Source organism: Lepisma saccharinum, chromosome 24 (genome assembly GCF_977018435.1).
Source record: "Lepisma saccharinum chromosome 24, izLepSacc3.1, whole genome shotgun sequence".
NCBI classification, from domain to species: domain Eukaryota; kingdom Metazoa; phylum Arthropoda; class Insecta; order Zygentoma; family Lepismatidae; genus Lepisma; species Lepisma saccharinum.
In genome coordinates this window covers 52,007,878-52,032,651 of record NC_139252.1, presented here as the reverse complement: position 1 = coordinate 52,032,651, position 24,774 = coordinate 52,007,878, and the positions used below count along the sequence as shown (strand labels likewise).

The following is a 24,774-nucleotide window of genomic DNA, read 5'->3' as shown; positions in this document are numbered from 1 at the left end:
GAAAAGCTTTACTAAAGTCCAGAAGTACAAGAATAGTTACTTCTTTAATGTCCATGGCGTGTCTTATGTCGTCCGTCACGTTGATGAGCGCCGTGCAGGTGCTATGGTTGCGCCGGAATCCCGATTGGAGGGGATTCATTAGATTGTTTCGTGATAAGAAATTACGCGTTTGGTTAGGGACAACGTGTTCGAGAGCTTTGGACAGAGCCGGAAGAATACTTATCGGCCGGTGGTCGCCGAGGCTGAGAACTTTGTTTGTTTTCGGCAGAGGGCGAACCTTAGCCAGTTTCCAAATCGACGGGAATATGCCGAAGGACAGGGAGAAATTAAAAATGCCTGTTATAGGAACGAGAACGTACGGGAGAATTTTTTTAATCATTAGAACAGAGATTTCGTCTATTCCCACAGCAGTGGATTTTATTTTATTGAGAGCTGACTGAACGTGTTCTGGCCGAATGGGCGAGAAGAAAAATTTTGGTGCGGTGCCGTGAACGGTGGTCGAAATCGTTCGTATTGTTTCTTCCCTTACATTATTGTCCAGTGTTTGAACTTCGCTGAAATATTCGTTCAACATTTCTATGGAGAAGTTTAATTGATCGTTCCTTTTTTGTTTACCAACTCCTAAAGTTTTCAGTTTTTTCCAAATAACATCCGACTTTTTCTCATAATTCAGAAGATCGTTCGCGAATCGACGCTTTGCTTTCCTGACCTCTTGGTTACAACGATTTCGTAATATTCTGAAACTTTCGAAACTGCCACTTGCCGACTGGCCGCGCTTTACGTCCCTCCGATGTTTGCCGTAGGCGCGATCCCTGGCTGCCATGAGCTGCCGCAGGTCGTCCGTCAACCACGGACAAGGGGGGCGAGAGACGCGTTTCTTTTTCACCGGGGCGTGCTTGTCGTACAGCTGGAGAATGAAAGTGTTAAGGAGATTCACCTGTTGGTCGAGAGTGGGCAACGTGCTGATTACGTGCCATGGGAGAAGGGCGGCGTCGGCAGATAATTGCGCATCGTTTATGTTTTTAATGTCTCTGTAACATACAAGTTTGGCTTTGTACTTGGGAACGCGCAGCTCGTAAGATAAAAATATCATGTCATGGTAAGAGATTCCGGGTACTGGGGTTTGTCCGTGACTTACTACGCGTGATGGACTGGAAACAAGAATTAAGTCGATCCACGATTCAGAGGTTGGAGTGTGGTGAGTTGGGTCGAGAGGACAGATGGAAAGGTTCAGAGCAGACACCGTGTCCCGGAACGACGTGACTTCTTTCTTTGTGCTGCAGAGATCGATATTAAAGTCCCCCAAAATTATCGAATGTTCATAGTTGGGCAAGAAATTCCCGATTTCATTTTCGAAGTTGACGAGGGAAGTGCAAGGAGGTCGGTACACTACGGACAAAAGAACCTTTTGTTGTCTTACGGTGACTTCGAGTATGAGGAATTCGGAAGAATAGTTATATTCTCCGCGAGATTCTCCTATTACTTTTGCGTTAATGTCTTCCCTTAGATATATTGCTACTCCCCCGCCTCTTTTTCCGATCCTGTCTCTCCTAAAGAGTTTAAATCCCGCCACATGCACCAGATCGCTCGAGAGGGACTCTCGCAGCCACGTTTCGGAGATTAAAAGAGCATCGATATGTTTGAGCGTGGAAAATATATTTTGGATCTCGAGGAAATGTTTGAGGGCGCTCTGGGCATTTATGTGCGCTACATTGAGGTTGCCGGCGGCGAAAGTTGACCTGGGTTTGGGAAAAAAGTTTACAATCGTCTGCCGTGAAGGGGGTGGGGAGGGGTCGGTCACACTTCCTGGGGAGAGGGACAAGTCTCCGAGTTCCGTAAATGGGCTGGATGGGGGCGTTGCCAAATTTACAGTGACCAAATTACCGGTTCCAGCCATCGCAGAGAGTTGAATTTCAATTTATTGGATGATCCGGAAAGGCATGCTATGTAAGGAATTATAAGTCTACTTACCAAGGCGGCAGAAGAGATGATGTTTGCAGAACACTGAAAACCCTTTGCAACACACTTAAGCACACACACACGCAGATAAACATATACACTAACACGGAAACACAAAAAACAATAACAAATATATGTAGAAAAGAAACTTGCACAATGTATGCACAACACAGTTTTAAAATGGACGCTGAGCTTTTTTATGTCCATGTCTCAGGGTGTCCTTTCCCCTCCACGTTCACTCGATTTTTTGCAAGTCCTCCATCGTCGTGACCGAGATCTTATGCCCGTTGCTACGAAGTATAATGATCCTTCCATCCTGGGTCCAGACGTTCCTGGGGCCGTGTTGGTCCTTAGACCTCTGCAGCACCTGATGTCGAGCGGCCGTCAGGGATTCTGTCAGAAGGAATCTTGATCCCTTCAGAGCTTTCTTTCTCTTCCATATAGAATCTCTCGTACGGTAACTGCAGAGGCGGAAGATGATGGGCCTCTTCCCGGACTTCACTGCGTCCGCCACTGTTCTCCTCTGGGGACCGATGCGGTGGGAACGTTCAATGTCATCGATGCTGATGTCCTGCATATTCAGGTTCTTCCGGATCACTTGAAGAACCAGCTCGTCCGTGTTCTCGCCGGTCGTTTCCGGAATTCCGTGCAACAGGAGGCAGTTTCTCCTGGAGTACATCTCCAGATCGTCGATCTTCCGGGCGTTCTCGTTCGAAGATCTCTTGAGAGCCTCGATGTCCAACTTTACGGATTTCAGCGTTTCCTCGGCCTCTTTTTTGAAATCCAGGAAGGCCGCGCTCAGATCTTGCAACGCCGGCTGGACTCCGGTGTCGGCGCTACCAAGGGATGTCTGCTGTCCGGCGATGTCCCGCAGGCTGTTCTCAAACTCCCGAAGTCGCTCCTCCACGCTTTCCACACGGTTAGACACCACGTTCAACGAGGGCTTCGGCTTTGTCATGGTAAAAATGCCGTAAAAAGTATATTCATATGATGTTTACGTCACCACTAAGAGGCTTGTCGTGAACACTGACAATGCTGGTACTTGATTATATGGAAAATGGACTTTGATCGTTAAATGTACCAGCCTAGTGGAAGGAAAGATATGGGAGCTCTCGCTATCCTTGCATCGTGCTGTCCGCCATCTTGTCTCTGTATGCTTACAGTTCTTGTAAGCATACGGAATTCAAGCGGGCAGAAGATACTAACACAGACATTCGTGATTTAAAACAAACGTGCAGTTGGTGCAGATGTAACGAACGCTACGTGCTAAATATTTCCTTGTAAACCACAAATAAAATTGGCAGAAAAAATGGCGGCTGTGCGCATTCTGACATCATGTGAAATATTTTTTTTCCGAATTTCATAATAATAATATTGTTATGTATAGTGTCGTCAAAGTGTATAAGATTAATGTATTATATATACAGCTAGCAAATGTTTTCAGCGATTTACGTTGATAAGGGAAGTGCGTAAATGGCTCGTATCATTTCTTGATAATAAGTCTCAATCGTTGAACGATGTAGTTTTTGTGTGAAGCGCACATGTAGTAAGTTAATAGTTTATGTATAGTGGTGTGAATGCTTAGTAGAATCGTTTGTTAGATGTATTGTCTTTGTGTGAAGAGCACAAGTAGTAAGTTAATAGTTTGTTATATATAGTGTTGTGAATGCCTAGTAGAATCGTTAGTTAGATGTATGGCTAGCACTTGTTATCTGTGATTTTCATTGATATGGGAAGTGAGAAAATGGTTCTGATCATTCCTTGATTGGGGTCCTCAATCCTTGTGCGAGGCAGTCTTCGGGTGAAGGGTACATGAAAAATGTTAATAATTTTGTTACGTATTGTGGTGTAAAATGCTGGAGTATAATATATTTCATGTATGGCTAGCACTTGATATTTGTGATTTTCATTGATAAGGGAAGTGAGTAAATGGCTCTTATCATTTCTTGATAAGAAGTCTCAATCCTTGTACGATGTAGTCTTTGTGTGAAGCGCACATGTAGTAAGTTAATAGTTTATGTATAATGGTGTGAATGCTTAGTAGAATCGTTTGTTAGATGTACTGTCTTTGTGTGAAGAGCACAAGTAGTAAGTTAATAGTTTGTTATATATAGTGTTGTGAATGCCTAATAGAATCGTTTGTTAGATGTATGGCTAGCACTTGTTATCTGTGATTTTCTTTGATAAGGGAAGTGCGAAAATGGCTCTGATAATTCCTTGTGTGGAGTCCTCAATACTTGTGCGAGGCAGTCTCCGGGTGAAGGGTACATGAAAGATGTTAATAATTTTGTAATGTATTGTGGTGTAAAATCCCGGAGATTAGTACATTTCATGTATGGCTAGCACTTGATATCTGTGATTTTCATTGATAAGGGAAGTGAGTAAATGGCTCTTATCTTTCCATGATAAGAAGTCTCAATTCTTGTTCGATGTAGTCTTTGTGTGAAGCGCACATGTAGTAAGTTAATAGTTTATGTATAGTGGTGTGAATGCTAAGTAGAATCGTTTTTTAGATGTATTGTCTTTGTGTGAAGAGCAGAAGTAGTAAGTTAATAGTTTGTTATATATAGTGTTGTGAATGCCTAGTAGAATCGTTTGTTAGATGTATGGCTAGCACTTGTTATCCGTGATTTTCTTTGATAAGGGAAGTGCAAAAATGGCTCTGATAATTCCTTGTGTGGAGTCCTCAATACTTGTGCGAGGCAGTCTCCGGGTGAAGGGTACATGAAAGATGTTAATAATTTTGTAATGTATTGTGGTGTAAAATCCCGGAGATTAGTACATTTCATGTATGGATAGCACTTCATATCTGTGATTTTCATTGATAAGGGAAGTGAGTAAATGGCTCTTATCTTTTCATGATAAGAAGTCTCAATTCTTGTTCGATGTAGTCTTTGTGTGAAGGGCAAATGTAGTAAGTTAATAGTTTCTTATGTATGTTTGAATGCCCAGTAGATTCGTTTGTTAGATGTATGGCTAGCACTTGTTATGAGCGATTTTCGTTGATAGGAAAGTGTGTAAATGGCACTTATGATTCCTTGATAAGAAGTCACATTCCTTGTACGATGTAGATCTTGTGTGAAGGGCACATGTAGTAAGTTAATAGTTTATGTTGAGTGCTGTGAATGCCTATGTGGATTCGTTAGTTAGATGTATGGCTAGCTCTTGTTATCTGTGATTTTCATTGATATGGGAAGTGAGAAAATTGTTCTGATCATTCCTTGATTGGGGTCCTCAATCCTTGTGCGAGGCAGTCTTCGGGTGAAGGGTACATGAAAAATGTTAATACTTTTGTTATGTATTGTGGTGTAAAATGCTGGAGTTTAGTATATTTCATGTATGGCTAGCACTTGATATCTGTGATTTTCATTGATAAGGGAAGTGAGTAAATGGCTCATATCATTCCTTGATAATAAGTCTCAATCGTTCTACGATGTAGTTTTTGTGTGAAGCGCACATGTAGTAAGTTAATAGTTTATGTATAGTGGTGTGAATGCTTAGTAGAATCGTTTGTTAGATGTATTGTCTTTGTGTGAAGAGCACAAGTAGTAAGTTAATAGTTTGTTATATATAGTGTTGTGAATGCCTAGTAGAATCGTTTGTTAGATGTATGGCTAGCACTTGGTATCTGTGATTTTCATTGATAAGGGAAGTGAGTAAATGGCTCTTATCTTTCCATGATAAGAAGTCTCAATTCTTGTTCGATGTAGTCTTTGTGTGAAGGGCAAATGTAGTAAGTTAATAGTTTGTTATATATAGTGTTGTGAATGCCTAGTAGAATCGTTTGTTAGATGTATGGCTAGCACTTGTTATCTGTGATTTTCATTGATAAGGGAAGTGCGAAAATGGCTCTGATAATTCCTTGTGTGGGGTCCTCAATACTTGTGCGAGGCAGTCTCCGGGTGAAGGGTACATGAAAGATGTTAATAATTTTGTAATGTATTGTGGTGTAAAATCCCGGAGATTAGTATATTTCATGTATGGCTAGCACTTGATATCTGTGATTTTCATTGATAAGGGAAGTGAGTAAATAGCTCTTATCTTTCCATGATAAGAAGTCTCAATTCTTGTTCGATGTATACTTTGTGTGAAGGGCAAATGTAGTAAGTTAATAGTTTCTTATGTATATTTGAATGCCCAGTAAATTCGTTTGTTAGATGTATGGCTAGCACTTGTTATGAGCGATTTTCGTTGATAGGGAAGTGTGTAAATGGCTCTTATCATTCCTTGATCAGAAGTCTCATCCCTTGTACGATGTAGATCTTGTGTGAAGGGCACATGTAGTAAGTTAATAGTTTATGTATAGTAGTGTGAATGCCTAGTAGATTCGTTTGTAAGATGTATTGTCTTTGTGTGAAGAGCACATGTAGTAAGTTAATAGTTTATGTAGAGTGCTGTGAATGCCTATGTGGATTCGTTAATTAGATGTATGGCTAGCACTTGTTATCTGTGATTTTCATTGATATGGGAAGTGAGAAAATGGTTCTGATCATTCCTTGATTGGGGTCCTCAATCCTTGTGCGAGGCAGTCTTCGGGTGAAGGGTACATGAAAAATGTTAATAATTTTGTTATGTATTGTGGTGTAAAATGCTGGAGTTTAGTATATTTCATGTATGGCTAGCACTTGATATCTGTGATTTTCATTGATAAGGGAAGTGAGTAAATGGCTCTTATCATTTCTTGATAGGAAGTCTCAATCCTTGTACGATGTAGTCTTTGTGTGAAGCGCACATGTAGTAAGTTAATAGTTTATGTATAGTGGTGTGAATGCTTAGTAGAATCGTTTGTTAGATGTATTGTCTTTGTGTGAAGAGCACAAGTAGTAAGTTAATAGTTTGTTATATATAGTGTTGTGAATGACTAGTAGAATCGTTTGTTAGATGTATGGCTAGCACTTGTTATCTGTGATTTTCTTTCATAAGGGAAGTGCGAGAATGGCTGTGATAATTCCTTGTGTGGAGTCCTCAATACTTGTGCGACGCAGTCTCCGGGTGAAGGGTACATGAAAGATGTTAATAATTTTGTAATGTATTGTGGTGTAAAATCCCGGAGATTAGTATATTTCATGTATGGCTAGCACTTGATATCTGTGATTTTCATTGATAAGGGAAGTGAGTAAATAGCTCTTATCTTTCCATGATAAGAAGTCTCAATTCTTGTTCGATGTAGTCTTTGTGTGAAGGGCAAATGTAGTAAGTTAATAGTTTCTTATGTATATTTGAATGCCCAGTAAATTCGTTTGTTAGATGTATGGCTAGCACTTGTTATGAGCGATTTTCGTTGATAGGGAAGTGTGTAAATGGCTCTTATCATTCCTTGATCAGAAGTCTCATCCCTTGTACGATGTAGATCTTGTGTGAAAGGCACATGTAGTAAGTTAATAGTTTATGTATAGTGGTGTGAATGCCTAGTAGATTCGTTTGTAAGATCTATTGTTTTTGTGTGAAGTGCACATGTAGTAAGTTAATAGTTTATGTAGAGTGCTGTGAATGCCTATGTGGATTCCTTAATTAGATGTATGGCTAGCACTTGTTATCTGTGATTTTCATTGATATGGGAAGTGAGAAAATGGTTCTGATCATTCCTTGATTGGGGTCCTCAATCCTTGTGCGAGGCAGTCTTCGGGTGAAGGGTACATGAAAAATGTTAATAATTTTGTTATGTATTGTGGTGTAAAATGCTGGATTTAATATATTTAATGTATGGCTAGCACTTGATATTTGTGATTTTCATTGATAAGGGAAGTGAGTAAATGGCTCTTATCATTCCTTGATAAGAAGTCTCAATCCTTGTACGATGTAGTCTTTGTGTGAAGCGCACATGTAGTAAGTTAATAGTTTATGTATAGTGGTGTGAATGCTAAGTAGAATCGTTTTTTAGATGTATTGTCTTTGTGTGAAGAGCACAAGTAGTAGGTTAATAGTTTGTTATATATAGTGTTGTGAATGCCTAGTAGAATCGTTTGTTAGATGTATGGCTAGCACTTGTTATCTGTGATTTTCTTTCATAAGGGAAGTGCGAGAATGGCTCTGATAATTCCTTGTGTGGAGTCCTCAATACTTGTGCGACGCAGTCTCCGGGTGAAGGGTACATGCAAGATGTTAATAATTTTGTAATGTATTGTGGTGTAAAATCCCGGAGATTAGTATATTTCATGTATGGCTAGCACTTGATATCTGTGATTTTCATTGATAAGGGAAGTGAGTAAATAGCTCTTATCTTTCCATGATAAGAAGTCTCAATTCTTGTTCGATGTAGTCTTTGTGTGAAGGGCAAATGTAGTAAGTTAATAGTTTCTTATGTATATTTGAATGCCCAGTAAATTCGTTTGTTAGATGTATGGCTAGCACTTGTTATGAGCGATTTTCGTTGATAGGGAAGTGTGTAAATGGCTCTTATCATTCCTTGATCAGAAGTCTCATCCCTTGTACGATGTAGATCTTGTGTGAAGGGCACATGTAGTAAGTTAATAGTTTATGTATAGTAGTGTGAATGCCTAGTAGATTCGTTTGTAAGATGTATTGTCTTTGTGTGAAGAGCACATGTAGTAAGTTAATAGTTTATGTAGAGTGCTGTGAATGCCTATGTGGATTCGTTAATTAGATGTATGGCTAGCACTTGTTATCTGTGATTTTCATTGATATGGGAAGTGAGAAAATGGTTCTGATCATTCCTTGATTGGGGTCCTCAATCCTTGTGCGAGGCAGTCTTCGGGTGAAGGGTACATGAAAAATGTTAATAATTTTGTTATGTATTGTGGTGTAAAATGCTGGAGTTTAGTATATTTCATGTATGGCTAGCACTTGATATCTGTGATTTTCATTGATAAGGGAAGTGAGTAAATGGCTCTTATCATTTCTTGATAGGAAGTCTCAATCCTTGTACGATGTAGTCTTTGTGTGAAGCGCACATGTAGTAAGTTAATAGTTTATGTATAGTGGTGTGAATGCTTAGTAGAATCGTTTGTTAGATGTATTGTCTTTGTGTGAAGAGCACAAGTAGTAAGTTAATAGTTTGTTATATATAGTGTTGTGAATGACTAGTAGAATCGTTTGTTAGATGTATGGCTAGCACTTGTTATCTGTGATTTTCTTTCATAAGGGAAGTGCGAGAATGGCTGTGATAATTCCTTGTGTGGAGTCCTCAATACTTGTGCGACGCAGTCTCCGGGTGAAGGGTACATGAAAGATGTTAATAATTTTGTAATGTATTGTGGTGTAAAATCCCGGAGATTAGTATATTTCATGTATGGCTAGCACTTGATATCTGTGATTTTCATTGATAAGGGAAGTGAGTAAATAGCTCTTATCTTTCCATGATAAGAAGTCTCAATTCTTGTTCGATGTAGTCTTTGTGTGAAGGGCAAATGTAGTAAGTTAATAGTTTCTTATGTATATTTGAATGCCCAGTAAATTCGTTTGTTAGATGTATGGCTAGCACTTGTTATGAGCGATTTTCGTTGATAGGGAAGTGTGTAAATGGCTCTTATCATTCCTTGATCAGAAGTCTCATCCCTTGTACGATGTAGATCTTGTGTGAAAGGCACATGTAGTAAGTTAATAGTTTATGTATAGTGGTGTGAATGCCTAGTAGATTCGTTTGTAAGATCTATTGTTTTTGTGTGAAGTGCACATGTAGTAAGTTAATAGTTTATGTAGAGTGCTGTGAATGCCTATGTGGATTCCTTAATTAGATGTATGGCTAGCACTTGTTATCTGTGATTTTCATTGATATGGGAAGTGAGAAAATGGTTCTGATCATTCCTTGATTGGGGTCCTCAATCCTTGTGCGAGGCAGTCTTCGGGTGAAGGGTACATGAAAAATGTTAATAATTTTGTTATGTATTGTGGTGTAAAATGCTGGATTTAATATATTTAATGTATGGCTAGCACTTGATATTTGTGATTTTCATTGATAAGGGAAGTGAGTAAATGGCTCTTATCATTCCTTGATAAGAAGTCTCAATCCTTGTACGATGTAGTCTTTGTGTGAAGCGCACTTGTAGTAAGTTAATAGTTTATGTATAGTGGTGTGAATGCTAAGTAGAATCGTTTTTTAGATGTATTGTCTTTGTGTGAAGAGCACAAGTAGTAGGTTAATAGTTTGTTATATATAGTGTTGTGAATGCCTAGTAGAATCGTTTGTTAGATGTATGGCTAGCACTTGTTATCTGTGATTTTCTTTCATAAGGGAAGTGCGAGAATGGCTCTGATAATTCCTTGTGTGGAGTCCTCAATACTTGTGCGACGCAGTCTCCGGGTGAAGGGTACATGCAAGATGTTAATAATTTTGTAATGTATTGTGGTGTAAAATCCCGGAGATTAGTATATTTCATGTATGGCTAGCACTTGATATCTGTGATTTTCATTGATAAGGGAAGTGAGTAAATAGCTCTTATCTTTCCATGATAAGAAGTCTCAATTCTTGTTCGATGTAGTCTTTGTGTGAAGGGCAAATGTAGTAAGTTAATAGTTTCTTATGTATATTTGAATGCCCAGTAAATTCGTTTGTTAGATGTATGGCTAGCACTTGTTATGAGCGATTTTCGTTGATAGGGAAGTGTGTAAATGGCTCTTATCATTCCTTGATCAGAAGTCTCATCCCTTGTACGATGTAGATCTTGTGTGAAGGGCACATGTAGTAAGTTAATAGTTTATGTATAGTAGTGTGAATGCCTAGTAGATTCGTTTGTAAGATGTATTGTCTTTGTGTGAAGAGCACATGTAGTAAGTTAATAGTTTATGTAGAGTGCTGTGAATGCCTATGTGGATTCGTTAATTAGATGTATGGCTAGCACTTGTTATCTGTGATTTTCATTGATATGGGAAGTGAGAAAATGGTTCTGATCATTCCTTGATTGGGGTCCTCAATCCTTGTGCGAGGCAGTCTTCGGGTGAAGGGTACATGAAAAATGTTAATAATTTTGTTATGTATTGTGGTGTAAAATGCTGGAGTTTAGTATATTTCATGTATGGCTAGCACTTGATATCTGTGATTTTCATTGATAAGGGAAGTGAGTAAATGGCTCTTATCATTCCTTGATAAGAAGTCTCATCCCTTGTACGATGTAGATCTTGTGTGAAAGGCACATGTAGTAAGTTAATAGTTTATGTATAGTGGTGTGAATGCCTAGTAGATTCGTTTGTAAGATCTATTTCTTTGTGTGAAGTGCACATGTAGTAAGTTAATAGTTTATGTAGAGTGCTGTGAATGCCTATGTGGATTCGTTAATTAGATGTATGGCTAGCACTTGTTATCTGTGATTTTCATTGATATGGGAAGTGAGAAAATGGTTCTGATCATTCGTTGATTGGGGTCCTCAATCCTTGTGCGAGGCAGTCTTCGGGTGAAGGGTACATGAAAAATGTTAATGATTTTGTAATGTATTGTGGTGTAAAATCCCGGAGATTAGTATATTTCATGTATGTCTAGCACTTGATATTTGTGATTTTCATTGATAAGGGAAGTGAGTAAATGGTTCTTATCATTCCTTGAAAAAAGTCTCAATCCTTGTACGATGTAGTCTTTGTGTGAAGCGCACATGTAGTAAGTTAATAGTTTATGTATAGTGGTGTGAATGCTTAGTAGAATCGTTTGTTAGATGTATTGTCTTTGTGTGAAGAGCACAAGTAGTAAGTTAATAGTTTGTTATATATAGTGTTGTGAATGCCTAGTAGAATCGTTTGTTAGATGTATGGCTAGCACTCGTTATCTGTGATTATCATTGATATGGGAAGTGAGAAAATGGTTCTGATCATTCCTTGATTGGGGTCCTCAATCCTTGTGCGAGGCAGTCTTCGGGTGAAGGGTACATGAAAAATGTTAATAATTTTGTTATGTATTGTGGTGTAAAATGCTGGAGTTTAGTATATTTCATGTATGGCTAGCACTTGATATCTGTGATTTTCATTGATAAGGGAAGTGAGTAAATGGCTCTTATCATTCCTTGATAAGAAGTCTCAATCCTTGTACGATGTAGTCTTTGTGTGAAGCGCACATGTAGTAAGTTAATAGTTTATGTATAGTGGTGTGAAAGCTTAGTAGAATCGTTTGTTAGATGTATTGCCTTTGTGTGAAGAGCACAAGTAGTAGGTTAATAGTTTGTTATATATAGTGGTGTGAAAGCTTAGTAGAATCGTTTGTTAGATGTATTGCCTTTGTGTGAAGAACACAAGTAGTAAGTTAATAGTTTGGTATGTACAGTGGTGTGAATGCCTAGTGGAATCGTTTGTTAGATGTAAGGTTAGCACTTGATATCTGTGATTTTCATTGATAAGGGAAGTGAGTAAATGGCTCTTATCTTTCCATGATAAGAACTCTCAATTCTTGTTCGATGTAGTCTTTGTGTGAAGGGCAAATGTAGTAAGTTAATAGTTTCTTATGTATATTTGAATGCCCAGTAGATTCGTTTGCTAGATGTATGGCTAGCACTTGTTATGATCGATTTTCGTTGATAGGGAAGTGTGTAAATGGCTCCTATCATTCCTTGATAAGAAGTCTCATTCCTTGTACGATGTAGATCTTGTTGGAAGGGCACATGTAGTAAGTTAATAGTTTATGTACAGTGCTGTGAATGCCTATGTGGATTCGTTAATTAGATGTATGGCTAGCACTTGTTATCTGTGATTTTCATTGATATGGGAAGTGAGAAAATGGTTCTGATCATTCCTTGATTGGGGTCCTCAATCCTTGTGCGAGGCAGTCTTCGGGTGAAGGGTACATGAAAAATGTTAATAATTTTGTTATGTATTGTGGTGTAAAATGCTGGAGTTTAGTATATTTCATGTATGGCTAGCACTTGATATCTGTGATTTTCATTCATAAAGGAAGTGAGTAAATGGCTCTTATCATTCCTTGATAAGAAGTCTCAATCCTTGTACGATGTAGTCTTTGTGTGAAGCGCACATGTAGTAAGTTAATAGTTTATGTATAGTGGTGTGATAGCTTAGTAGAATCGTTTGTTAGATGTATTGCCTTTGTGTGAAGAGCACAAGTAGTAGGTTAATAGTTTGTTATATATAGTGTTGTGAATGCCTTGTAGAATCGCTTGTTAGATGTATGGCTAGCACTTGATATCTGTGATTTTCTTTGATAAGGGAAGTGAGTAAATGGCTCCTATCATTCCTTGATAAGAAGTTTCAATCCTTGTACGATGTAGTCTTTGTGTGAAGCGCACATGTAGTAAGTTAAAAGTTTATGTATACTGGTGTGAATGCTTAGTAGAATCGTTTGTTAGATGTATGGCTAGCACTTGTTATCTGTGATTTTCTTAGATAAGGGATGTGTGTAAATTGTTCTTATCAATTCTTGATAAGAAGTCTCAATCCTTGTACGATGTAGTCTTTATGTGAAGGGCACATGTAGTCTGTTAAGAGTTTGTTATGTATGGTGGTGTGAATGCGTAGTAGATTCGTTTGTTAGATGTATGGCTAGCACTTGTTATGTGTGATTTTCGTTTAAAGGGAAGTGTGTAAATAGGTCTTATCATTCCTTGATAAGAGGTCTCAATTCTTGTAGGATGCAGGCTTCAGGTGAAGGGTGTTTCGTTGTGGTCATCTCCTTTCAATTTCATCCTGAAGCAGGGTCTTTCGGTATTTTAAACCGACATCGATGTTGGCAATTTGATATTGAACCATAGAATACTGTTTAACTCGCATGCACAGAGAGAGAATGGAAAAATAGAAGTAACTTTTGTCATGGGATAACCAGTGGTTGCAAGTGTTAGGTTTGCAACGGTTCCCGATTAGATAACATGTCAGTCATCAACATAAGTTGGACCATAAGTTCAATCTAACTTTTGGCGGGGAGAGAACATGAACATCAGGTCCCAGTAGATTAATTAAAAATACCTTCAAATTGTAAATTATAATGAATATGAATTGATCCTTGATCCCACAAATCTACTTATATGATGCCCGTTAATCAACAGGGATGCTTTATATTGCATTGCAATTGTTTCTCACTAACATTTGTTGACACAGGCCTAATTCATGGCTGTTTTGGTGCTAAATTTGCTTCTAACACTCCCTCCCCAAGATTGAATGTCTGGATATTCACCCCTGTTCCCACACGTGAGGTAGTGAACATTCAATTCAATTTCTTGTTGTGTATGAAACAGCTTTTGTCCATGTGTTCATCGTGTACATTCCGGGCTGATCACGTAAGTAAATTTCGCCTTGTGAAATGAACAAAACGATTTTCATAGGGAGCATTAATTAAGAAGGAAGCAAGCTGAGTTCACTGTTGCCAAATCCAGGAACAGAAAAGGTTTCGTTCTGCGGAAAAGAAGTAACTAGCAGCAACCGTGAGTAGATCCTGCCTTATTAACGTTGCCTTCTACATATTTCGCAGAGAAAGCAACTAGCAAATAAAAGCAGGGCCAAAACATTAATAACAGGGGTAGATAATTAGCGTAACGAGCTATAAATAATTATTTTTAAGTGTGCAATGAAAAATTGCAGTTGAAACTTAGTTTCATTAAAATTGTTTCATTTGCGTTCCATTTTCACGTATTACAACGTGTTTGGAAGTACGCCTATTTTTTTACAAAAAGAATGTTAGAGTTAATAGATGATCTACATAGATACGCGTAACGATCGATCTTTTATGAACAATTTTAATTTATCATTGTATTATGAATGCATGGGACTTTTAACGCGACATGTAATGTGTGAACTGTTATCTCTCATAAATAAATTGTCTTTAGTGTTTGGGTTCACAATGATTCCTTCAAGCTGAAAGTAGAACATTGGATGTCTTCAAACCTTATCACCCGTAAGGCACGATTTATGCCTTACCCATAGAATGTGATAAGAGACAGGAATATCAACTAAAAACGTACAAGGTAATACACAAGGAGCTAGGCTATCTCATGCTTTTACGTGTGAATTTTTTAATGTAATAGAAACATTGTTTATTACTGTTTTTCATTTTCTTCATCCTGTGTGTTTGTAAAAGAAGAAATTTTACTCGTGTTGGAGCAGATCTTGATCTGTTTCGTTGGTACTTTTCTTCCATTTCTCCGACCTTGCACTGCATATAGCAAAATGAATGAACATGATGATGTACAATTTGCATACTATTTTATTAGCGGTACCATATAAACAGGAAAGTTACTTCTATAAGTAGAAATGTATTCAGCTGAACTAGTATTTAATTTCTTAGAATACCCGCAGGATTTTTTTGTGTTTTATGTCTCAGACAGTACCCCTTGAGAGCGTCATACTGGTCTGAATTTGTAATTTATTGTACGTTGTTACAAATACGAGCGCACTGCATCGTTCTATGTTGAAGTTATATGCTTTTTTAGTAAACATTACCAACATTACTTCCTTGTACGTAATTTTTTATATTTCCCCTATTTTTTCATTCTCCATTAGCGTAGTATGCTTGAGGCTTTTCTTTATGGCTGGATAGCGTGCACAGAAAGAGGTTGATGCGAGTTCAAATACTCCTATTGGTGAGCTTACCTAAATAATATTTGACGTGGAAATTGGTAAAATTTGCACAGATTGCAAAAATATCAGTCATATTCCCCCCCCCCCCGCCCTTTACGAAATTCTTGGGTTCGTTAGAAATAAATCAGCCTTCAATATTTTACAACTTAAACCTAAGTCTATCTGTTTGAATATTCCGGAAAATTATTTATTTAATTATATCTCCGAGTCGGTGCAAGTTATAGAAGCTTTTAGAAAGTTCAGCATGTTACAACTTTTGTCCGAGATGTTATCACAATTCACATCTCAATACAAAGACAACTGATTTGTATTTTGTGGTGGAACAGTTTTACGATGGATGTTATGCATCTAATTTGATTTTCATAACTTCACCACTATGGCGCTAGTTAATGTACAATTCTAGTGTCACTATTCCCAAACAGGAATCGCCCTTACAGGAATAAGAAGAGATTTTCCTTGCTTTCCTCCATCTTTATCAATTGCTTTCGTCATATTCTTCTTCAGTTGGAATATTTCCTTAAATAACGATCGTGTAAAATTAACATTGCACAGTCGTAATGGCAGTGATACAGTATCTTCGACAGAAATATAACTGAAAATAATGAAATTCCCTCCGTACGGAAGAAGTACCAAACTCTATTCAAACGAACTTCATGGTTAAGGATAATTAATGCTACTAACTGATGCGGAAATTAGTCCATTTTTTTTTCAAGGTGACAGTTCCTGAAGAAAAAACACATTAGGGATTTAGTGTGGAAGTACTTAATAATAAACAAGCACGTTTATCGTTCGGAAAATCTCGCGGCATAAGTCCAACGAGCATAAAATTCGTGTGCCAATCTTGAAAAACGTGGGTGCATGAGAAATTTCACTGTCAAGAACACGACGTTCTCACGTTCTTCAACTTCCTTCCCCCTTTTCTTTCTTTCCAAGATAGTATTTTGCTTGTATTCTGCAAATATAAAGGTTCAGTTGCGTTCTTGTCCTGTGCGCGTTCGAAATATTCTTCGTCGTTCATCCATTGTCAAAGATCTGTGTTCGGCGAAACTTATGACGTGAGTAACCGAACCGTGCAGACTCGAGATTGTTTGCTGTCTCTAAATGTAGAGTGGGGTGCATAAATATTACGGGGCAATTGTCCACTAGCATGTTCATTCATTTTGATTTACGGAGTGTGAAGTTCCAGAATTGAAACAAAACGCAGTTGTAAAATTGGCAATCTTTACACCAACATCGGAGAATAATTAAAATACCAATGGACAAATTGGGCTGGTAATATTCATGCATTCACTGCAATTTGTTCGCTTTTAATTTTGTATTAAATATGCATGCTTACGTAGAGCTTTGTAGCCACGGTGGTCTATTTGGTAGGGCGTGTGATTGCCTCACGGGAGACCCGGGTGGGTGATCTAAGGTCGGAATTTTTACGACCTTGTCCCCGCATAAAGCGGCTATGGGGCTCGCCCATCCACAACGAAATGCATACCTGGGGACAACCCTGGTGGGCAAAGCCGCCCAAAGCATGGTGCTGATCATATCACCTCCCACGACATGGTGTAAAGTGCACAGGGAACTTTATCTGCCTTACCTTATGTAGGACATTAAGGTCGTTCATTAATGTTAAACGTTTGTTATCATTATAAAATACTCTAATGGTAGCCAGTTCCAAAATGTAATTAGAATATTGGCGTAAGGCTTAATTCATGAAAATAAAGTTTTTTTTCTTTCTTTTAAATGTTGAAAGTTGAAATAACATCAAGAACTGCATGTAGGACACTGCTAGTAGAAGTCTTTGGAAGTCCGAGGGGGGAATACCTCCCCTTCCCCCTTCAATTCAAGCACTACACTTTTATAAGTTTGAATATTTTTGGAAGTATTCCATAATGATGTTATTCTTAATGATTGTAAAAGCTTTACAAATACTTTTTATGAGAGACTAGCTTTATGTAATGTTTCATTTACTTCTCACCACGTCGGGTTTTTTCTCACAAATAAATCTCTTTATTTCCATGGAAGAAAATAAAATAAAGGTTGCAGTCGAGTTGCTAGAAAGACAAACAATAAAAAGTCACTTTTGCATGGCAATTATCTGCCTTCACAATGCGACTCAAGTACACATGACAATTTTTTCCCACATGCACGACTGGTCACGAAATATCCCGAAGTTAGCCGATCGAGCCTGCGATCCGGGCAGCTTTTTTAAAACAAAGATTTTAGTTCGTACGTAGACAGTAGTATCAGTGAAGTGCGGAATAAACTTTGTCATTTCAGAGTTTTCACACGCTGTGTTATTCAAAATGATGAGAAAGAATGGAGCAAGCTGCATGGAAAATGGAATTTTCGAATGCGAAAGTAAGAATTTGACGACACGTTCTTTCTTGGCGTGATTATTGTGCAAATGTAAGTAGCTGTTTGTAATGTTGCCTGTATTATAATTTCAATGCTAAGAGCTTTTGTAGTGATGTCAATCAAACGATTATGAAATGTCTCTTCTCGACCCAATTTAGATTTCGAAAATTTGTTTCTCTAATACTAATTTATTTGGGCGTCTCACCAAACGTTTTTGTTTATTCCCCGAGGTCGCGTCGCCACTTTGTAATGAAGGGGTGCCCGGTTCAATACCCGGTTGAGGCACATAATGGTTTGCATTCCACTTTAAACTGCAGACCCCATCGCGATTAGCCCATCTGTGCCTAAAGTGAACTTTTAAACCCAAAGAGAATTGAACTTGGAATCGTTTGATTGCAAGCTAATTCTTATGTTGTCAATGTGTTAGTTTTTAAATCGATAATTTATATTGTCATTTCTAAGTCGATAATTTACATTTGTCATTTCACGTCGCCTCACTGTGCCACCGACCACAAAATTAGACAGTCGTGTAAAAGCACTGGTGCAACGTTTGGGAAAAGCCAAAGCGAAAAAGAGCCAAGAATTCCTAATTCCCGTACATGATGTGGCAACGTTCACCATACAGTGTTGTCAAGTCCAAGTGTCAACTCTCCCTCTGGAGTACGTCAAATGTCATGGTTTTATGGTCTTGCTATATGTTGTACTCATCAGCTACAGTCTTAATTTATCCTAATCAGGTCGTTATACAGATTACATGAAGGTGGTCTGAGGAACTGCAGATAAGGACTAAGAAACTAGAAATATGTCTGGTCTTCTATCACTTTCAGTGTTACGTTTTAGAACAAAAGTAAAGAAAAGAATGGGAAGAATGGACATTGATTATGACAAGTAGCGTAACAAGAAGGCTCTATACATTTTTTCCTAATTTTAATTACTCGTCAACCTCGTTCCTTGTATGCACACTTAAAACATTTTCTATAAAAATAGCGTTTGCCCTTGGTTGAAACCCTAAATTTTGGTTCAGCTATGTGATTAGTGATTTCCGTTCGTCACTTCAGTTATAATATACTACACTGTACTTTGCAACACTGTGTTGGTAGTTAGAATACCCACCTCCAATATTCCTAACTTTCTATCAATATATGCAGTGGCGGCGATTGGGTTCCAAATCTGGGCGGGGAAGGAGCCAAAACGAGGGGGGCAAGGACAATTTACAGTCCCTTGGTAGATAAGGTGTAGCACAGTGCGGGGGCAAAAGTGGCAAAAAGTAGGGAGTCAACTGCCCCCCCCCCCTAATCGCCGACACTGAATACATGTGTTCAGTGCTTTCATATGGTTGTCATACGAATACAGTAAGGAGCCAAGCAAACTGATATTTTATCTTTAATCGTGTTACTTATTGCAAAAATAGCTACAATGACTTTCTAATTCGATGTAAAAAAAACTCTTAATTTCACTTAAATCGAATAATTTATATGATTCGTTTAATCGATTGGTCTGCTACCTGGCGTAGCGTTCGAAATGGGAGTCTTTCTCCACGGCCAAGATCCTCGATTTTTTCATCCATAATAATCCACGGTAGTGGGTGATAATCGTACCTTTTGGGGTCGATAAATTACGGTCAAATTCATAAATATTCCCAAATTTTTGTAAATTGGGACGATCATTTAAGTAACACTTTTGCACAAAACTTCCATGACATTTGTCTAGCTAAGAAATACAAAAGTTTCGAACTTTATAAGTCGAAGCCAAACACGTGTACTAACAATCACGAGCCAACTTGTTTAAGTTTCCTGACCAAGGTAATGAAATGTAGCGAATGATAAGGCAGTTGAAAGGTGCTTAGTTTGTGCTGTCATTCAGGGCAATGATTTTCACACATAAACAAGTCACTTTTATCGAAAATTTGTCGTACGCTATCTGTGCTGAAGGAAAGAAAACTAAATTTTACTTTTGTAATACTTCACTTATTATTGTTGCTGTAGGTACATTAATAATGTATGATGATAGATAAGACGAATCGTTATTATACGTTTTTAGTTACTAACTTGGTTGTTTTTTGTTGTAATTCTTCCAACTCGCCTATGGGCCTATGCCAAGGATAATAACATACTATATATACACACCATTTCAGTACTAACGCTTATTTTTCCTAATACTATTACCAATACTGGGTTTTTACTAGGACTGATCTGAAGAGGATGTCGATATATCGGTGTAGGTATCGGAAACTATAGTTTGGATTTTATTTACCGATACCCGGCTGATACAATCTCTTCCCGACACTTTTGCGGAGTCAAAATAATAATAATAATAATAGTTATGCTAAATTCAAATCTTCCATTGATTTTGTACAAGTATTACATGAAAAAGACTGTATTTTGTCATTACATAACAGGATTTCTTTAATATTATGATTTAAGTATTGAATATTTTAAAGCTAAACTCTGCAAGGACGTATTTAGAGGGGGGTCCGGACCCCCCGAAAGATTTATCAAGTACTAAAATTAAGTAATGAAAATATTAGCATTTGTTGCATAATCGATGGTTAATAATTTCCTCTGAACTTTTTTTAATCATAAACTTACTTTTCTCCAATTACATGAGACATAATTTTTGTTATTCGATAAATATTCAATTATTCATCTATTTGACATTAATTTCATTGCCAGAGCACTTGTTTTTATGTAAATTATTCCAATTTTAACTAAAAGTAAGCTACGTAATGAACATGCGCTGTTATATCTCTATTTTTATAGCTACAGTCTTTTTACCTAATCGTGTAATAATATTAATTTATGTATTGTAATTAGTATTAATTTGATTTAATATAATTATTTTAATTTAAACATTATTATTATTCCTGAGACACTTGGTTCGAACCCCCCCCCGAAACATATTTCTAGATACATGCCTGAAACTCTGGTAAATGTATGTTCATGATTGGGTGCAATACTCGCCCACTAACAATAATCACTGTTTTGAACTATCTTTAATTGTTACAGTTTTCAAGCATCGGTATCGATGGGAATCTGTACCGGCTCAGTTCTAGTTTTTACTATTCTACTATTACTGATACTATGATTGAGCGGAATAAAGGGCTCTGAATCGCCATTTAAAATGTCATGTGTAAATATAAAACCTAACGCTTTGTGAAGGATCTCGATCTTAGTGTGTCAATGAGACAATCGAAATACGTAACTCGAACTTTCGATTTGTCCGAGGTGATTGAAACTACAAGCATAAAAGTGGTGTACCGATAGATATAGCAAATTACCAACCTTATTCGACGACCATTGCTTTGTTCGAATTTACAGTCGAACCATTGTTGGTCGAGAAACTAGTAGATGGAGAGAGAGAAAGTACAAAGTTCTAGTACAGTGGGATCCATGAGTATTACCGTGCAAATTGCCCATCGCCATGTTCGTGCACTTTATTTGACTCAATAAGAGCTTCAAAAATTAAAAGAAAACTCAAAACAAGCTGTTCAGAACTTCTGCACCATCATACATAAAATCCATCGCTTAAAAACACACAGGATGTAAGAGAAATATTAATGAAAATAGTCGTGGACAATTTGCACGGTAATACTCATGGATCCCACTGTACAATCTAGAATCGTGCTGTCTTCTTTCTTTTGTCTATCAGCATGTTTTCAATCAATGGGTATAGTTATTCTTCGAAGATCAATTGTCATAAAACTTAATCTTAAAAGAGGGAGTTCGTGAGGGGGGGTAACCCTCCTGTCTGGATGTAATGTCTTGGTCCTTGGAGGGTCTACAGGACTATATAATTTATACATGATCACTATACTTTGGACCCCCGGGAAGTTTTGATTGATTCATTCGGTAAGTTTATTTTTCTTGGCTTTTCTGCCGCTTTTGGTTAATCGCAAAGATGAGGATGAATAATGATAATGTGAGATAGACGAAGGGACAATCACAGTCATACAGGGACGACACAACACAAACACCCCACAGAGGATTATACTGGCCATGGGTTCAGGCGCCAGAGCATCGCTAGTAGGGTGTAAGGGACGTTGACATTTTGGTGTCTGCACTGCCTTGGATGTTTTTATATAAGCACACTGGCTATAAACTAGTATAGTTAATAATAATAAAGTTGACCTTAATATACTTTTTAGTTGTTAAAATATCGTTAAATAATTAGACAATATATCACACTTATCGCACAACACTTGAGCAACCTTATGTTCTGACGACACTGAAGAAACCTTTTTAATTTTAGGCTAAATGCCTACGTTGTTAGGTTAGGCTAAATATGTTTAGTTCTCTTAGCCTAAATAATAATTTTTCATTGTATATATGCTAATGGAACCTAACCTAACCTCGTAGGCATTCTGACGTCAGAACAGAAGGTAGCAAAACTGTTGTGCGATAAGGAAGACCCACCCAATGTCGGGGCCCCACCGCTCCTAAATGCAATTTTATTTTTGCCCATCTCGTTGAGTTTCGCAACCCTGGACGTGTACTCGTAACCTTCTCGTCCAAGTAGAAAAAATCAACTTCCGGTGCAGAGTGGCTTCACGATGGACTATTTGCAACACAATGGAATTCTGTGACAGCTTGATTCTGATGTGAAGGGCATTTTTTTGGAGCGTTGTTTTTCTTACAGTACCTCACTGCATTCACAATTTGTTTTGTTGTGGCCAAGCTATCATTGATTTTGCCCATCTGTGCAATACATTGCTTGATTTGGTTTATTTTACTTCGCATTTCTGCCACTTTTGGCTAATCGCGAAGATGGGGATGAGTGATGATGTGATGAAATTGATGAAGGGACATTCACCAAGAACACCCATGCCCATGCCGGGATTCGAACCTTTTCATTGATTAGCATGGTTGCCAGGTTATGTAGTTGTTAGTGAGTGTTAGCAACTCTTTTTGTAATAAATGTTGTCTGTATAGCTTTACACAGACAACATTTATTACAAAAAGAGTTGCTAACACTCACTAACAACTACATAACCTGGCAACTATGCTAATTACAGCGTCGAATAACATGGGTACCTGGGGGAAACCCTGGGGGGTAAAGGCGGTCAGGGGCGTGATGCTGATCACATCACCCCACTCACGACCGGATCAAGAAAGTGTGGGGCGTTACCCCCACACCCCCTATACGCCTTCATGGCGTGGTGCTATGCACAGGGGAACACTTTACCTTTTTTACCTGTATAGCTTTACACTTGTAAAAATTACAGTAATTAAGAAATAAGCTGTTAATGGTAGATTTCCAATCTCGACACCGAAGTTCCCGGTTTCAAATCCAGACGTGGGCATGAGTGTCCCTTCGTCGGTTTCATCCTTAACGTCGCGACGTTAAATAATAAAAATAAACACATACAAATACATGTAAAAATGCAATATTGTTTGCATCAATAGTGCAGTTTTGTTAAGTGACTTGTGGAACACCCTATACATATTATAGCTATGGAAAATACTTGCGTTTCGCTTTCTCTCTCTCTCTCTCCATGGCGGAATGGTTACGTCTGCGACACCTGGGGTCCCGGGTTCGAATCCCGACCTGGACTTTCTTTGTGAGTGTGCCCGCATTAATTTCATCATATCACTCATCCTCATATTCGCAATTAGCCACAAGTGGCAGAAATGTGAAGTACAATAAACAAAATCAAGCTATATACATCTAGTCTATGTTACAAATGACTAGGAACATGAAATTTGAGTTTTAACGATAACACGAAAACTCCAGAAAACCAAATAAAGTGTATAAATACGTTTGGGATGGTTGCGCAGGCAGATTTTTGTTGTTTCTCAATCGCGAAATGACGCAAATCTCGTCGAAACCTACATTTAGCCCTTAACGCGAAATACGTTACGAAAATGCAACATAAAACGTATTCCCGTTGTTCTGTCCATTGCGGATTTTTTGGGTTTGTGAGTCAAGTTCTTGTCAGTATTATACTTACCCTGCATGGAGGGCAACTGCCTCCTCTTGACCCCCTGTGCACACGCCTTTCATTTCATCACCATTCATCCTCATCTTCGCGATTAGCTAAAAGCAGGAAAACGAAGTAAAATAAATCAGTTCGGTTCAATCAACATAGAGGACGGTCTAGTTGTGAAAACCAGCGAGTGGGAAAGCATGGTAACTAGTCCAGATACAAAACTAGATTCGTTTTGGTGTTTAAACCCGATATGTTGATGTTAAATATCAAAACACGTTCGAAGAAGCCCACACTGCATAATGTCTGCGAGAATGACTTGTCGAAATCTCACATCAACCTGGTCAGGTTATGGAACAGCGACCTAATCATGTGAAACATGTTCTCGAATATTCTTCACGTCTTGGAAAGATAAATATGTCGTCTGTCTGGTCGGAAATGCTGCTTAATGTTTTTGTTTGGATGTTTCGCTTCGCCAGGAATTCGATGCAATATCGCGTTTGGATACGTCAGCTGGTAAATAGCACTGAGGTATGTGAATTTTGTTTACTGCACACTTGCTTGCAGTTTTTAGCATTGAGTCGCATGACACTGAAAGAAGAAATCCCTGTCTGATTTTGTGTAGCGTGTAATTTTTCATGGCGTGCTCAAACACACAAGACTGCCTAGTTCAATCAGCACATCGTGCTACTGCTCCTGGTGTCCTGGGTTCGAATCCTCTGCCTGGGTATTGTTGTTCTTTGTGATTGTGAGTATCCATTAAACAATTTCATCATATCGTCACTAATCCTCATCTTCGTGTTTAGCCAAAAGTGGCAGAAAAGCGAAGTAAAATAAACCGAATCAATCAATCAATGTCTCGTTCAACTCTGTCTCAAGTCGCGGAGTGTATGGCTCGAAATAAACATTTTCACGAAACGGTCTTCATTTGTTTTTTCACTGTTTACTACAGCGACGAGATTAACGACTAGTGAAACAACACTCTGTATTACAATATCAGTATTAAAATGAATTAATATTAACATATTTGAAATATTTATTTATTAAGTATAAAATATTTACATCGGAAACAAGTCTTCTGGATT

The 24,774-nt window shown here is 38.1% G+C and overlaps 1 protein-coding gene across 1 annotated transcript in view; it reads left to right on the top strand.

Annotated features, from left to right (window-relative positions):
* The first annotated feature begins 17,650 nt into the window (after positions 1-17,650).
* The window catches only part of LOC145977955 (sodium-independent sulfate anion transporter-like), a 239,366-nt gene continuing 232,242 nt past the window's right edge, over positions 17,651-24,774 (top strand). The window contains exon 1 of the mRNA XM_083110299.1: positions 17,651-17,817. The gene's annotated coding sequence lies outside the window, so the exon portion shown is untranslated. The remainder of the gene's footprint in view (positions 17,818-24,774) is intronic.